Raw genomic sequence first — 17,113 nt, forward strand, 5'->3', positions numbered from 1 at the left:
TCCAGCAGACTTATTACCCAAACTTCCTAGCCACAGCCAGTTTCCTGAAGGCTTGCACTTCCTAGGCTCTCTGCCAGCTAAGGAGAGTCTCTCTCTGAGTTTAGACTGTCCTTCATAATTCCAAGGAGGCCTGGTTCCAAGCCACATGCTCCCATCATGTGACCAGACTCATTTCCTTCCCCTGGGGAAGTGGACTACATCTGGCACAGGTGAGACTGACCTTCCTCCTAAAGGACCAGCTTACAATTTGACAACTCCTGTTTCATGCCTTGTAACTTTACTGAAGTCACTCACTCCCTGGTATTTCTGCTTTGAAATCAGTGGAGAAACGGATATAAAACTGGAGTAGTAGAGCGGTGAATTGGGCCTTTATTTAGTCATGCTGGCCATTGTTACAGTCAGTCCCTCATTTTGATTAGCAAAAAAATAAACACCTCTTGTCAAAAATATTAAAAGGAAACAAAAGGAATAAGGTCTCTTCCTAAAAATTAATTAATCCTGCAACTTTGTTTCTTTCCTCCTCCTATCTCTAGACGCATGGAAATGAAGGGAGCACGGTCATACTGCACTGCTCCAGATGGTAGAATTTTGAAAACGTGCCACAGGCTGATTGAATTCGCTTGTGGCACTAATAAACTGTAAACCTTGAAATTCCTGTCTAATTTCAAAGTCTTTCAAAATAAACAGCTATAAAGATAAAAGGGTAATTTGAAGCCACAATTTGTCAGGAACATTCTGTAGGTACATTAGAACATTCCATTGAGCATCCTTGTTAGCTAGTGAGTTTCATCTGGTTAATTTGATAACAATATGGGAAGATTATAACATTTGAACATCCACTTGCCTGGGGACATGGCTTAGGCTTCATAGACTAAACTCAGGAATGATGGAGGTATTTTTTTTCTTGGATAAAAATTTAATAACTACCTAAATTCAGGGTCTTATTGTTTAACTTTTATTGTGCATTCCACAGGTGAGGAAAACCTCTGATTATAGTTCCTGAGAATCCTGCTAGCTGTGGATTTTTCATGGCATTTATGATTTTCAAATGCTAACTGTACATTTACATACAGGAGATGCTCAGCACCGTGTAGGATTGGACCCTGTACATGTGAGCAGTGACCATATCATAGCAATAGCCTGACTTTAGGATACTCTTTCCTATATTTTTATGGAGTAGCACCAAGGAAACAAACAAATGGGTGGTAAATGCTAAATTGCTTCTTCACATGCCATTAAATATCCCATGTTAGTACTCCAATCTTTTAATTCTTATTCATATCTGACTATGCAAGTCTCAACCAGCTTCTTCAAAACTTTGCCAGACAGAATAGTATTCAATATAATATCTAAGAATGAAAAGCTGACATTGATTCATCTTGAATTTGGAAGATTTTTCCATGATCAGATAGTGATTATGAGATAAAACTGCCTTGACTTTGACATATTTGCTAGGATATATCAACTTGAGGGAAAGAATGCATGAAAGTGGAAGCTTGCATTAAGTAAATGGTATCTGTTAGCTGCATGCATTTTTAGTGGTTGCCACAACACTGTTCAGTATTATGTTATAGAAAGTTCTCTGAAAGAGGCAGTGTTTGTTTTTTAATCATTATGATAATCTGGGAGGCAGTGAGTGAACCCCAGTGAGACACTCCACTATAGTGCATAACTAAAGGCTTCTGGGAATCTTAGCTTACTTGACAGCTGGAAAATGATTCTCAGAGTCTTGTGGCTATTTCACATCTGTAGAATAGGTCATTGGCATATAATGAAGTGTGAAATAGGAAATGTTAATCTCATTTTACCTAGTGTTTCACTCAGGAAATTTTTGTTTCCTGGGGCAATTGATAGTGCCAAACAAATATGGATGAGTCATGACGAAGGTGGTCAGTTTCTGAATGTTTCTTCTTTGTGAAAGAAATGCTCATTTCGTATCTCTTGTGTGCAACATAGAAAAGTTTGGTTTGCGGGGGCTGGATTCCAAGAAACAGAGGATCCGAATGCAATTTGAATAGAAATATAATCTTTATATTTGCACTTTTTTGTCCCAAACATATCCACACGTGCCTTGACAAAGTATGCTGAATAGGAGCATCATTAAATGTTAATAGCCCCAGTGCTACAGTAAATATCAGTCATGTGATGTCTTGAATTAATTGGCAAAAGTACTTGTTAAGAAAAATATCCTGTATTAGATCTTAATTCTTCCCTTAACATACTGCAGTGATGTGCACTGAGGGGTGGGGGATTTCTAAAGCATAATGATGTGTTGTGCAGTAACTGGCCCATTTAGACCCTGCTGATGCAAACTGAACACTAACACTGTGTTAATGTGCACTAGGGAACTTTTAGTTTGCATCAGCAGGGTCTTCATGTGCCAATTATTGCACAACACATCAGTACGCTTTAGAAATCACCCCCCCCCCAGTGCACATTGCTGTAGTGTGTATACAAGACCTTACACTTTTTATTAGGAACTTTTGTCCAGGTTACAAACCAAAATATTTGTTCTTCATTTTCCAACATTTCAAAACACTTTTATCTTGCAAAGTATGGTCACATTCTGGCCTGTGATCTTAAAAAGTTAAGATCACTGACTGGCAGTTAGTGCAGTAAAGAATCACTGTATATAAAAAAAAAGTGGACTGCACAATTATGACTGGAGCTTGCCAGAAAATTTTGACATTCAGTATTTTCTCATTTAAAAAGGGTCAGTTTTTTCCATGAATATTTTTGTGAAACATTTTATCTTCCTCCAATCCCCCAAAATCAGGTCTATTCGTGACAACGGTTCCTAATTCTGTCTTCTTAAAGATGTTCATTTGTTATCTTCATATTGAACCAAAACCTGAAGTTACTCAGATTATTCCAATTAGAAATCAGCCTATTTTGTCAAGACACATTTTAATTGTGCTTCTCAATGGGAGCTTAGCCTGAGTAAGGACTTCAGGATTTGACCCACAGCATTTAAAACACAATAAAATAAAAGTGCTAAATTCCTAATGAATTAATGTAAGTGACTGTACTGTGGGGATCTTTTCAGGAAATGTATTTATTCATTCATACTATAAAAAGTGTCAGAACAGCTCCTGATCTGCTAGCCTAGAAAAAAGCAATGATCTCTTATCATCTTACATTCCCCTTCCTATTGTTTGCTGTCATTGATCTCCTTTCCACCCCACATCTTTCCTCCCCATCTTGGTCTTGTTATCTCTCTTAGATATAAATATCACATAAGAGACACCGATTTACATTAAAGTGTCATACTAATGGAACAAGAGGCAGTAAATAAGCAATAATGAACCACTCAGTTTTGTCTCAGTTATCTTCTTTAGAACAAATGTCTCGGGAGATGATTACTTAATGTATTTATAGTGCCATGTGATCTAGAGTTTTGTATATGTATTCTTTTTCCAAACTGTGGTAAATCTCTTTTCAAATGTGATCTGATTTATTGACATACTTCAGGTTTTCATTATACTTCTGTTTACATTTAAAATACCAGTAAAATGTATTCATTTTAACAGCATTACAAATACCGTACCAGCATGTTAACCAAGAATCAACACTACACAACAGACATTGACAGTGAGATGTCCCTATACTTGTCCCCAATTGGTTGGATAAAACTCTGGCATCCAACTGGTATCTTGTCTGTCTCAGTGCTCCTGTTGTTATTACCACCAGAGGGGCTGCAACAATGATAGTAACAGTGGGATTTTTTGGGTGCGTGGGGGGGAAAAGCGAGGGAGAGGAGAGAGAGGCTAATGTAGACAAAGAGCATAAAAGAATAGATGGAAGAATAATTTAACAGTTAGATTCTAATATCCTTACTCACAGAGAGTAGTATTTACTTCACAGGTAGTTTCATTTGCTTCAGTGGGATTATTTGAGAAGTAGTGTACTATCCAATATGAGGATAGTTTCTTCAGGTATGTTAGCAACAAGAAGAAAGTGTGGGCCCCTTACTGAATGAGGGAGGCAACCTAGTGACAGAGGATGTGGAAAAAGCTAATGTACTCAATGCTTTTTTTGCCTCTGTCTTCACGAACAAGGTCAGCTCCCAGACTACTGCACTGGGCAGCATAGCATGGGGAGGAGGAAGTGGTTCAGGACTATTTAGAAAAGCTGGACGAGCACAAGTCCATGGGGCTGGATGCGCTGCATCCAAGGGTGCTAAAGGAGTTGGCGGATGTGATTTCAAAGCTAATGGCCAATGGCTCTGCAAACTCAGGGCAATCGGGGGAGGTCCCAGATAACTGGAAAAAGGCTAATGTAGTGCCCATCTTTAAAAAAGGGAAGGAGGAGGATCCGGGGAACTACAGGCCAGTCAGCCTCACCTCAGTCTCTAGAAAAATCATGGAGCAAGTCCCCAAGGAATCAATTCTGAAGCACTTAAAGGAGAGGAAAGTGATCAGGAACAATCAGCATGGATTCACCAAGGGCAAGTCATGCCTGACTAACCTAATTGCTTTCTATGACGAGATAATTGGCTCTGTGGATGAGGGGAAAGCAGTGGATGTGTTATTCCTTGACTTTAGCAAAACTTTTGATATGGTCTCCCACAGTATTCTTGCTGGCAAGTTAAAGAAGTATGGGCTGGATGAATGGACTATAAGGTGGATAGAAAGCTGGCTAGATCGTTGGGCTCAACGGGCAGTAATCAATGGTTCCATGTCTAGTTGGCAGCCGGTATCAAGCGGAGTGCCCCAAGGGTCAGTCCTGGGGCCGGTTTTGTTCAATATCTTCATTAATGATCTGGAGGATGGTGTGGACTGCACTCTCAGCAAGTTTGCAGATGACACTAAACTGGGAAGAGTGGTAGATACACTGGAAATAGGGATAGGATACAAAGGGACCTAGACAAATTAGAGGATTGGGCCAAAAGAAATCTGATGAGGTTCAACAAGGACAAATGCAGAGTCCTGCACTTAGGACAGAAGAATCCAATGCACTGCTACAGACTAGGGACCAAATGGCTAGGCAGCATTCTGCAGAAAAGGACCTAGGGGTTACAGTGGATGAGAAGCTCGATATGAGTCAACAGTGTGCCTTGTTGCCAAGAAGGCTAATGTCATTTTGGGCTGTATGAGTAGGGGCATTGCCAGCAGATCAAGGGACGTGATCATTCCCCTCTATTCAACATTGGTGAGGCCTCGTCTGGAGTACTGTGTCCAGTTCTGGGCCCCACACTACAAGAAGGATGTGGAAAAATTGGAAAGAGTCCAGAGGAGGGCAACAAAAATGATTAGGGGGCTGGAGCATATGACCTATGAGGAGAGGCTGAGGGAACTGGGATTGTTTAGTCTGCAGAAAAGAAGAATGAGGGGGGGATTTGATAGCTGCTTTCAACTACCTGAAAGAGGGTTCCAAAGAGGATGGATCTAGATTGTTCTCAGTGGTGGCAGATGGCAGAACAAGGAGTAATGGTCTCAAGTTGCAGAGGGGGAGGTTTAGGTTGTATATTAGGAAAAACTTTTTCGCTGGGAGGGTGGTGAAGCACTGCAATGGGTTACCTAGGGAGGTGGCGGAATCTCCTTCTTTAGAAGTTTTTAAGGTCAGGCTTGACAAAACCCTGGCTGGGATGATTTAGTTGGGGATTGGTCCTGCTTTGAGCAGGGGGTTGGACTAGATGACCTCCTGAGGTCCCTTCCAACCCTGATATTCTATGAGTAAGGGTATCAAAATCTGGCTCCTAATAAGAAAGCAGATTTTTAATCCAAATAAAAAACACAAAGGGTTAAATAATAATAGTGATTTAACAGCAACCATTCGGAAAAAACATTTTGCAATTCTCTGCTACCTACTGTAAAATGGTAAACAGTTGTTGAGCCAATGTAATCTTTTAATTTGTCCACCCATTAAACAAGACACAAGATATAAAAGCAACCCTTGTCACAAAAGATTTCTATACTGAAAATCCCCAACTCATTTCAAAACACACCCTTCAGCCAACTCACATGAGGTCTTTTTCTTAGTTAATAGTTTAGTCTAAGAGGATATGCCTTCTTCAAACTGGTAATTAAACTGGTCACTCTAACTAGCATCCATTAGTTATGCAACACATTATAGATAAGAACATAAGAATGGCCATACTGGGTGAGACCAATGCTCCATCTAGCCCAGTATCCTGTCTTCTGACAGTGGCCAATGCCAGGCACTTCAGAGGGAATGAACAGAACAGGTAATCATCAAGTGATCCATCCCCTGTCATCCTCCCAGCTTCTGGCAATCAGAGGCTCGGGACACCAACCCGCCCATCCTGCCATTGATGGACCTGTCCTCCAGTCCAATATATATTGGATTGAAGATATTGGTGGTAAAGTGAAAAACTAGCTGTCAACCTCACACTGACACGATTTCTGAGATTGCTCAGAATGAAGGACAGAAGATTACAATGATCTGGGAGTCATTAATGTGTTTCAAAATTCCTAAAATCCTCAGTTGTAGGATTCCCCATTTCTAATATTAATTTTATAATGACAATACCAAGCTGAAATCCTGGTCCCACTCATATCAGTGGCAAGACTTTCATTGACTTAAGTGGGGCCAGGATTTTACCCTAGGGGAGCTGGGGGAGGAGGCCATACACAAAGGTATTTTATATCTAATTTGAGAGACCTCCCTCGGTTTGGTGTTCACTTGCAGATTTTTCCTGTGTAATTGTACTACACTTATGTGGAGAGCTCTGGCTTTCACCTGGAATCATGAAAGTACTTTGCAGTCTCTAACCTTCTGCATGATTTTACAAATCCTGTAAACTCATCTTTAATGGACAATTAAAGACAGCTCATCTCACACCCCTCGCTTCACTGCTGAATTAGCAGCTTTGGAAACCCCCCATCCATCAGGTGAAAAATGCTGAAATGCTTACCTAGCTCTGAAGGATGCAGGGGCCTGTCAGAGAAGAGAGTGGGGGCAGGAGAAGTGAGACAGAATGCAAAGCAGTGGGGAAGGACGCCAGGGCTAAAACAGGTGGGAGGAGGAAAGGAATCCATTAAATCATGTCAGGTGTTTATGAATTTCAACCTGTTTCTCACTGTGTGGTTCCTTTGGAAGTATTAAATGTCTGATAAGCTACATATTTATATTAAAGCATATCCTGTTCAAAAGGGAATGAAAACACTGACATAAAAAGACTTATTTGAATTTAATAGCTATCCTCCACAGAAACTGCATCCATTCTGCAAATCCTTGGGGGAAAAAAACCAAATATTTCAATTGAAAATCAATCAGAACAAACTGGCTTGTGTACATTCATGTGTGATGCAGGCTCAAACTACAGACTGCCCTGTCTCTTGAGTCCAGCAACCCAAAAATCACCCAAAAGTCCAACAACCCAAAAGTCTCTGTCCCTGATCAGTGCAGCCCCCGAGTTCAAAAGTTTATCTGCAGAGTTTTACCCCACCTGCCTGGGTGGAAATGCGGGGTTGGGGGGAAAGGGCCATGTGGGGTGTTAAGGGGCACCTCACGTGGTCTGAGGCGGATTGCCCCACCTCTCTGTGGGGTTCTGCTGCAGCCTTCACCACGAGCCGCTCCACTCCACCAGCCTTCCCACGAACTGCTCCGCTCTGCCCCACTCCACCTCGCTTCACTCCACTCGCCATCCCGTGGGCCGCTCCAACCATCCCACAAATTGTTCCGCTCTGCCAGCTGCTTAGCAATATATCTTCAGGCTCCCCCACTAGTTAACACAGCACTCAGTGATCTCAGCTCTTAGTAATTTTAGCTCTTCAATGATTTCAACTTGTAGTAGGGGAGCCCCAGTGCTGGTGTGCCATTGGGCCAAAGTGAATTCAGAACAGCAGCCTGTAACTAGGCTCTTAATAGAATCAAAATTAGCTCTACTATTCAACAGTGGGGAGAGAAGGAGATGCAATTGGTGTTTCAAACCGTCAAAGGAGGCCCATCCCACCAGGTAAAAATACCTACCCCCATCCTCTCTGAATTCACTGGGTTTTGGAACCCATGTCCCTTGTCTGAGTGCTACTTAGTTGATGGTGAGTCCCTCTGTCATAAAACAGTTCCGCTGGCCTAGATTCAAATAATCAGGGTAACAACACTTTATTCTTCCTGCCCCAATAACAGAGAAACTGGGGATCCCACAGCAGCCAAAGTGACCATTTGGGTGGCTGTGGGCTCATGCTACACAGGGTGGGTGTGCCTATGCAAACAAGACCAGCCCCTGAAGTTCTTTTCCACAACTCACCACAATTCACCACCAGATGTCAGGGTAGAGCTCATCCTGACTCTGTTTACAATAATTTATAACAGCTTCTAACTTTTACACGCTATTCATGTTTCTAACATGTTTATAACATACATTAAACATTTATAAACCCTTTATCAGCCTTTTATAAACAGATTCTTAACATAAAGTGCAAACAAGCTACTTTAATTTAAAAAAAACAGCAACACTTTTGTATAGAAATGGGCTCACTGGCCAGCATACCCTCTCATAAGAGGGCATGGCATAGCAGGCTCTCCTCCTCTGGGGCATTCTGCAGTGGTCTGCTTTTTCTCATGACTTGGCCCTCGGGTCTGGTCACGTTCATTTCCACCTCTTCTGGTGGGACAGAAAGTCCCAGACACAATTGTTTAAAACCTTATTCCAGACTTTCAGCCCCGACCCTGGGACCAGTCATCTTCACATACCTTTGCCCTTGTATCAGGAGGGGTTTAACACCATCTTCCTTGGTGGCCAGCACAGGAACACAGGCTGTCCCTTTACTATGAGTTCCAGCCAAGGCACTCTATGGCAAGCTGCTAAGGTCTGCTTCTCTCTTCTGCCGCCTCCCTGGACTACTTCCTGCAGTAGCCTGTCTCTTCTAGGCCCTTTTCTGGGATCTGCAGAGTTCTTTTCAGCTTCTTGTACAAAAGAACACCTCCCAGAGCTTTCTTCCTGGAGATTCAGCTTCTCCCCTATTGTGAGGAATCAGCATAGAATCATAGAAGATTAGGGTTGGACAAGACCTCAAGAGGTCTCGTCCAACCCCCCGCTCAAAGCAGGACACCACTGTGGTTACATCACCCCAGGTTTTCCAGCATCTCTCTTGATCCTTCTCCAGTGCTCCCTTCTCAGAAGAGAAAAAAAGAAAATAGCCTTGAAGGCTTTCGCCTCCCTTCCCCCTTTTTTTGGTTTTGTTTTGTTTTGTTAGTTAGCCCCATCCATCACAGCTAGGACTCATTCTTAATTGTCCTGGCCCACCTTCCACGTGCAATCAAGTGAACTAATTGCTCTCTAGTTAACCCTTTCACTGCCACTCCGGGGTACACACCCATCACCACTTTCTTTTAAGCATTTTCCAGAAAACAATACAAAAATGCTACCTCCCCCTTACTCAAACAAATTCCACCTACTTCAGAGGACTTCAGTGGAACTGTTAGCATAAGTAAGGTGAACGGGATTTGATATTGTCTAATATATAAGAGGCTCTATATTCTGATATTTGTTTCCTGCATAGTAAATGTGGAAAGTAAGTATAATCTGAGTATAAACAGAGTTTAATAGAAAAGTTTTTGTCTGGGGGGGAAAACATGATCAAGAATGATAATTAATTTTGAGTAGTAAATTAATTAGGTACTACATTCTCTCCACTTTTCATCCTCATTACCAATCTATACAAGTGAATCATATTAATGATCCTGCTTGAAATTCCTCTGACATTGTTGATTTATTAAAGCATGGAAGATGGATGCAGAATATCTATGTCAGCACTGTGGTTGGCAGGTCTTCTGTTTCACTCAAGATGCTGTCAACATAAAATAAAAAAGCACAGATGTTACAATCTCAGCAATACACTCTGTGCTTCTTCTTTGTATAGTTATTACAAAGCTAGTAAATTTGCATTAAATAAGGATGAGATCTTAAAGAGCTAATCATCATATAAATATGGTACATTATGTTCAATATTTAGACTCTGTGCCCTGGTCAGCCCTCACTGGTTGTTGCATGTTCACTAAAATTAAGGCTCTTTTTAGCTTTATTCTAAGGATTTTAAAGGAAATATGTAAAGAAATATTTCTGAGTAGTTGAAAGACTTCACAGTAACTGCTAGATTAAAGAAAAGTGCAGATGCTGCACAAATAGTTCATACCATTCACAGTCCAGTCGCAGAACCTTTCCTTCTTTTGGCCTTGGGTATTAAGCATGTATCTATTTCTGTTAACATCATTATACCTTACTGGCAACTTAAATTCATCTCAGTCAAATTTTAAATGGGTTTTGGAATGCAATTATATTTCTCATGATTATTCATGGATAACTTTTGAGTTGGTCCCAACAAGAGAGAAGAATTTAGCAAATATTCTGAGTTTATCCTATATCTACCTTTTGGACTTTACAACTAGGTAGCATTAAAAATCAAAATGTGCTTCAAATTACAAACAAAGAAAGCCCCCTAAAAATAAAGGGATTCTCAAAATGGTAAAAAAATGGTTAAGAAGCTATTCAAACAATTCTCATGTTCAGTGCCCACATCTTTTCATGTTTCAGCTTAAAAGTTCAGTTAACAAATGGTTTAACCTATTGTCTCAAAGGCTGAAGATCTTTTGTAATAGGTTAACATGGTTCCCTTTTTGTTAGCAAAAGGACCCCAAATAGATTGACGCTGAATAAGGGCTTGTCTACATAGGGAAATTGACCAGTTATTCTGCTGCAGCTATCCTGGTATAACTCCCCTGTGACTTTATTCCAGAATAATTATTCTACTGTAGCTATGTCAGTCAATTTCCCTGTGCAGACAAGCCCTGAAAAGAAGGGGCGGGGAGACTTATTTGTGTATCTCCCAGGACCACATAACCAAGCCAGTATGAGTTTTGAAAGATGGACAAATCACATGTTCTTACAAAAAGGATATTAATGTGTTTGGGCTGGAGATAAGACACCAGCACATCAGGCGAAAGCAGTGCCTGGAAGTAGGAAAGAAGATCTGAAACCCAGGCACTCTCTCTGTGTATGCTTTGATGCTGCTTTTCCTGCTAATCCCCCTTTTTGTTGTTGGCAACTTCAACAAATATTTTCCATTATATAAGTCATTTGTACACTCTAACCTTCCCTTCCGTTTTCAAATCTGGCCACCTTATCTTAAAGCAAGTTATAGAAGAGTTCAGAAATGGATAAGAAAAATGAGTAGAGTCTTGGAAAGATTTCACACGAGGAGGGATTGAAAACACAGAGACTGTTTAGAGAGAAGACAAATAAGACAGGACATGATAGAGGTATACAAAATGATGAATGGTGAGTAAACTCAATTGGTAGCTTTAGCAAACAACATTAGAGGAACAATCAGCAGATGCTAAGATGCAGGATATGTGAATCAAGTTTGTGAGCTGTGGGATTATGAAGGCACAAAGTGAATTCTTCCAGACTTCTGGGATGTCTTGTGGTGCAGGGGGATTTTGACACAAAGCCCAAATGGAGTGTCTCTGGCCTGCAATTAAAGCTTGCAATCCTGATGGTATTGCACTGGGTGAGAGGGGCTTTTAAAGCCAAAGGTCAGTTTGGGCCAGTTCTTTGTGCCAGCCAGTACTTTCCCCTGGTGGCTACAATCTCTTTCCAAAACCTAAACTTTTGCAATAAAAAAATATTAAGGCCAACATTTTAAATCTGGATGCCTAAAGTTAGGTTCCCAAATCCATATTTAGGCAAGTAAATATTATAGTATAGGTTTCTAGAGTTATTCGAGTGCTCTGAATCTACAATCAATACTGCAATACTGAGACTGGATAGGAAGATTCCAGATATATCGATCTGATTAATTATATTGACCTGAAAAGGCTCAAATTGTACTTCTTTCCTTCCCTTCCCCTCCCCAGCAGCAATTCCTGTTCATAGACAGCTAAGGGCCATCAGATCCCAAAACATATCAGTAACGCTTGATATTCATTGGAATATGTTCTGGGACTCACCCCAAAATCACTTTGAAATTAGCCTTATTTATTAGTTGTGCTGTGTGGTTTATAAATAAAGTAAGGGTTGGATGGATCCACAGATTTGGATGTTCTAAATGTAACGTAATTTGGAGGCTTAGGGTAATAATATACATACATTGAGGTACCCCTCTATTTTATAGACCTGCATTAATTTTTTTGTTTGTTTGTTTTTTTACTTTAGATCACAACTTTTGCTGTACTGGGGACTGCATTGACAACACGGTAGAAGCCCAAAGGCTACCCCTAAACTGTATCTACATTTACACAGAATTTTAATGAAAAATAAATACACAGCATGCAGCACTTCACATAATGCAGACACAATATGCTTTGAAGATTTCAAGGTGTGGAGTGTTCATGAAAAGACTGAAGTCAACTTCCTGAAATCCAGCTGTATCTTAGAGGTGGCCATGTGCACTTCAGAATGCAAGTCCAAGTCTGCTAGTTGATCATGGGGATATGTTCAGATTAGCTGCCTTTTCCTATAACTCTAGCAAGCATTTATGGAAATCCAAAGGGTTTCCTTCACAAAATGGGTATTGAAGCATTGTGAGACAAGCTCTAGAGAACTTCAGCTTTAGCTTCAAGGTGATCTAAAAATGCACCTGCAAACAACCAACGTTTTGAACACATTAAGGGAATAAAGTTTGAAGCTAATATAATGAGCAGTAAAATAGTTCATACTCCATTTAGATGAATAAGACCTGTACATACCACCTCAGATCCATTATTCCAGGCCATCAGCCTCCCAGATTAAAACTGTGCTACAATGGCTCACATTCACATTCTTTTTGGTAAGGGCCAGAAGCTTACATTTTAAAAAATGAAAGCATATGTTCTGCAGAAACTGACTTGCGCTTCTGATGGGCTGAAATTTGTGGAGCCCAGTTTCAGAGATATTTATGTATGTAACAATTTATTCCTAATGGACAATAAAAGTTAATCAGGAAAATAAGCCTAACAAAGCATGTTAATTGTAAATAGAAATGGAAAGCGTAATAAATAAGGATGAACAAATTAATTAGGGCAAATAAAAGCAAAATCTAATCCTGAGCCAAACCAACATTATTCAGATTCAGACAGGTTTGGATAGTCTCCCTCATCTAGAACATAGTTCCTAAATGTGGTTGTTCTTTGTACATTACATGCAGATTTCCCTTTTTTCTTACTTCCAAAATTTCTAGCAACAAGCAAATTATTACTGTAGATTTGTGGGTAATTTGACATCCAGTTCCCTTGTGGATACATCCTTAACATATCATCCAGACATCTGTGAGCTTAATTCCTGGGCAGTGCCCAGTGGGGTGATGGGTGTGGTTCCTGCTATTATTATACTATCAATGACTTTGGCATTATTTTGTTAACAGGAATAAAATCCCATCCTTACCCCTGTGCTTTCTGGAGCATCTCAGACTTCACTTAGAATGACTTAATCACCCAATCAGCCGGCCAGCCAGCAATGGGAGCATGACTGTCCCCAACCCTGCTGCTGACAAACTGGAGGGCAGGCAAGAGCATGCCCCACTTCAGAGAGTGTGAATTTGCCAACACTTCCACCCAAAGACTGAAGATAGGGGTGTCCCGGTTCACCCTATCATCGAGGGTCGACAGCGATCTACCGTCCCAAGATTCTGGGATGAGCGGATAAAGGCTCTGTGGAAGACAAAGTATGAAGTGGAGAGATAGGGGCTTATTGGGGTAAGTTAAGGAACTGGTGAGGAATGAAGGTTCTGTGGCGAAGAGATTGGGTGCAGGGATGGCTATATAAATTCTCAGAAAAGAGATCGGAGCTGTAAACGAGCACTTATATTTGCATTAGCTAATAAATTTAATATTTGACATGCCCATTCCATGTGTGAGTCCCATTCCTTTTGTGAGATTTGAACACAAGCTATGTATTTACAAAATACCACTGCACTTCACCAAATCACACAAACTGCCCCCAACCGCAGGGATCCAACAGTATTAGCTAAGGGTACTGTACAGAGAGTATTGGAGGCTTTGTGAAGTCTCTGTGCCCTTCTTTATCCCTCACACTAATTCATTTCAATGAAAGCTTTGTCTGAATATCAGGCTGTAAAACTGGCCCATGGATCCCATGCTTAGAGGTTTCTAAACTGGTTCAAGTTATCTCCAAAGCCAATACAATTTCAGAAACCTCAGTTCCATTATGGGAGCATGATACTAATGTGAATATTGATTAAGCCTACTGGGAGTCAGAGAGTGAACTTATGTCGCCTGGAAGAATGTGGCAGCTGAATCTTTTTTTTAAAAAAAGAATGAAAAACTTTCATGGTTGGAAAAATGTCCAAATAGGGAGATAAAACTCATTAACAGAATGAAAGGGGAATCCAGCGTAAGCTGAAAACAGCTGCTAAAGCTTTCAGAGAAATTGCATGCACAAGTTATGTTATATATACATGTAAGAAACATGGAGTGTTAAAAAGCTTCCAAGAAAAAGTGCTTCTTTTGCTATTGGCTATCTGGTTGCTTTTGGTATGAACTGTTGCTGAGGAGAGTTTTCAGTTCCAGCAGAGCACTTGCGTATTTGAGGCTAGGATACTCACAAAGCATAAAGGTATGCAGGCCCATGGATAAGTCTTTGAAGAACTAGGGTCTAAAATTGCCTCCTGATGAGTGAAATGTAACCCAAAGAAACAAGGGTAGTCCAAATAAAGCACAGTTCTAAAACATACAATCCTTACATAATCTTCAGCATGCATACTACTTAATGCATATGCATGGATTGATTAAGCTATCAGGAGATGCCAATGTTTACCACACAGTGGCATCTGAGAAACCACAATATTTTCCTAGACGGAGAATACCAAATAACTATACTATCCCTGACGCCACTATGCTAAATGTAGTATGTTGACTTGTTATAGGACAACCTGTGTGTGCATATTATTCTGCCTTTGTATATTGTGTGTAACTTACCTTTTTTACTGACTGTGTTTGGTAGAATTTGAAGTTAATGCATAAAGTTAGGCACCTTCATAGTCTTTGCAGGACCAGGGCTTTAGCTTGTCATTTTTCTTTGGTAAGTGATCATCAAAGTTTTCCTAAGTTAAATACATTGTAATATTGATGATAAAACACAGTCCTAACTGGGAGCCACTTCCTATTGGAGTTTTACCATTAATTGAGTGGAAGGAGGATAAAGCCCTAAAGCTGGAGGGAGATGTGAAAGAACCAGTATTTGCAGGTCTGGCACTGAACTTTTTCTGGAAGCTGTAAATACAGCCTTCAGTGCACTACCATGTGGTAATGTGGTTAGACTAATATGATCATTCCACCTTTGCTTTACTTTTACTGTGTCCTACCTACAGAGCTGCAATAGGCTATGACCTGTTCCAATACATCTGTGTTAAAAATCTATCACAGTATATTTTTATATTTGTTTCTTTGTTAGGTCATGGCCATTGATACTTCCCAAGTTGATTTAATAAAGCAACTGGGAGTTTGTTTGCTTCTCTTTGGTGATATCTCTGTGCTACATGAAACATACATATCTGTTGAGAATGAGACTACTAGCAGGGGAGTAGTCAGGATTTTCTATATTTACTACCTTGTAAATTCAGGCAGGATTCTGCGTATTGCCGGAATAAGTGCTCACTCGCAATTTGTGTTCTATATTTTCATTCCCTCACCCTGGATTCCCTCCTACCAACAGTCCTCACACACACCAGTGGCAAGTTCAACACAATGGGCTTTATTTACAACATGCTTTACAAGTGTTTGTTCCTCACAGCATTCAGCGGTTCCACAAACTTTTACTTACAATCAAGGCACAGGACAGGAGGGGGAGACAGATTAGATTTTGGGCTCCTTTGCTCTTCCTTCCAGCCTTCCCTCCTCCCCCCCCCCTTTCAACCATCCTCAGCTGAGGAGTTGAATCCTCTTGTTGCTTGTTTAATCACCTGTTACCTAACCAATTATCTCATCCCTTTGGCTCAGGTAGGGGATGCTTATTTAGTACAAAGAGTGGTGAGTTAGCCTTAAGCTACTCACACTGTGTCATGCTTTTACAAGCAGTGCTGGAATTACTGCCAACATTCTGCTGAAACCAGCAAGTGCAGAGAAATGTAAAAATAGAGGAAGAGACAATAAAAATGTACCCAAACTATTCTGAAACTCAAAAACAAAACAAAAAATGGGTTTGACCTGAACCTTCTTCAAAACTTCAGATCAGTTCTTTTTCATCTGAACCAGTGCACATATCAATGCATTTCCAGCTCTTGTAAGATTTCAGCACTTATAAACAGGTGGTTAATGATAGAGTATAATGGTCATAGGACCAGTTTTAAAGCCTTCATTTTCGTTCCTGTAAGTTCTTGTAACAAATAATTGAAGTGCTACTATGACTACTATCTGTTTTCAAACTAGCATCATTTTCTAATTATCTTTGTAAATATTTTCCTAAAAATACCATCATTATGGAAATGAAATAAGTTCAAATGAATTCCTATGACAACAGATACAGAAAGGTTTGGTTAAGCAATCTCTTCAATTTATCATTCTAGTTGTTTCAAAACTGACCACTTATGGTTATGAACCTATTTTCCATTCCTTTTGATTGATCTCATTCTATTCCTTATCTAATAGGTTTATTTTCTTTTTGCAATATTCTTGCTATTCAAACTGCCTAGCAGATACTCTGATTACACAAGCTTACAATATAAAATAATATAGTCACTGCAGGATGAGCTAAGGATGGAATAAGTCCTGAAACGGTGAAAATCTCATTACGAATATAGAAGAAATTGATACAAAAGGCTGAGGAGATTCATGGTAGAAATTATGTAAAATAAAATTGGCACCATATGACTCTATACACAGATTAATATTTATACATTAGACAAGTAGGGATAGATGAACAACAGGTCGCCTGTACAGGAAAGGACATGGTGAATCTAGAAAGAGTAAGCGTAGGAATAGAAGAATAGTAGCATTAGTCAGAGGGGGAAAGTAGACATTGGGCCAAGTTCTCTGCTGGCACAGTTCCTTTGGCTTCAGTGGAGATACACCGGCATAGAATTTGACTCAGTGTATCATCCTTGCAGCTAAAATCATCATCAATAGTTTAGAAGACCAGAGTGTTCAAAAAGCAATTATATTTACAGTAAAGGCATTAACTTTAGGGTTAGGAACATTGCCCATAAAACACCCAATA

General features: G+C 40.2%; 1 protein-coding gene across 1 annotated transcript in view; it reads right to left on the minus strand.

The window, feature by feature from the left end:
• Positions 1–8,500: 8,500 nt before the first annotated feature.
• The window catches only part of LOC123378841, a 142,130-nt gene continuing 133,517 nt past the window's right edge, over positions 8,501–17,113 (minus strand). The window contains exons 4-5 of the transcript XR_006582757.1: positions 9,618–9,755; positions 8,501–8,925 (exon numbers count right to left, since the gene is read on the minus strand). The gene's annotated coding sequence lies outside the window, so the exon portion shown is untranslated. The remainder of the gene's footprint in view (positions 8,926–9,617; positions 9,756–17,113) is intronic.

This window comes from Mauremys mutica, chromosome 10 (genome assembly GCF_020497125.1).
Source record: "Mauremys mutica isolate MM-2020 ecotype Southern chromosome 10, ASM2049712v1, whole genome shotgun sequence".
NCBI lineage: Eukaryota > Metazoa > Chordata > Testudines > Geoemydidae > Mauremys > Mauremys mutica.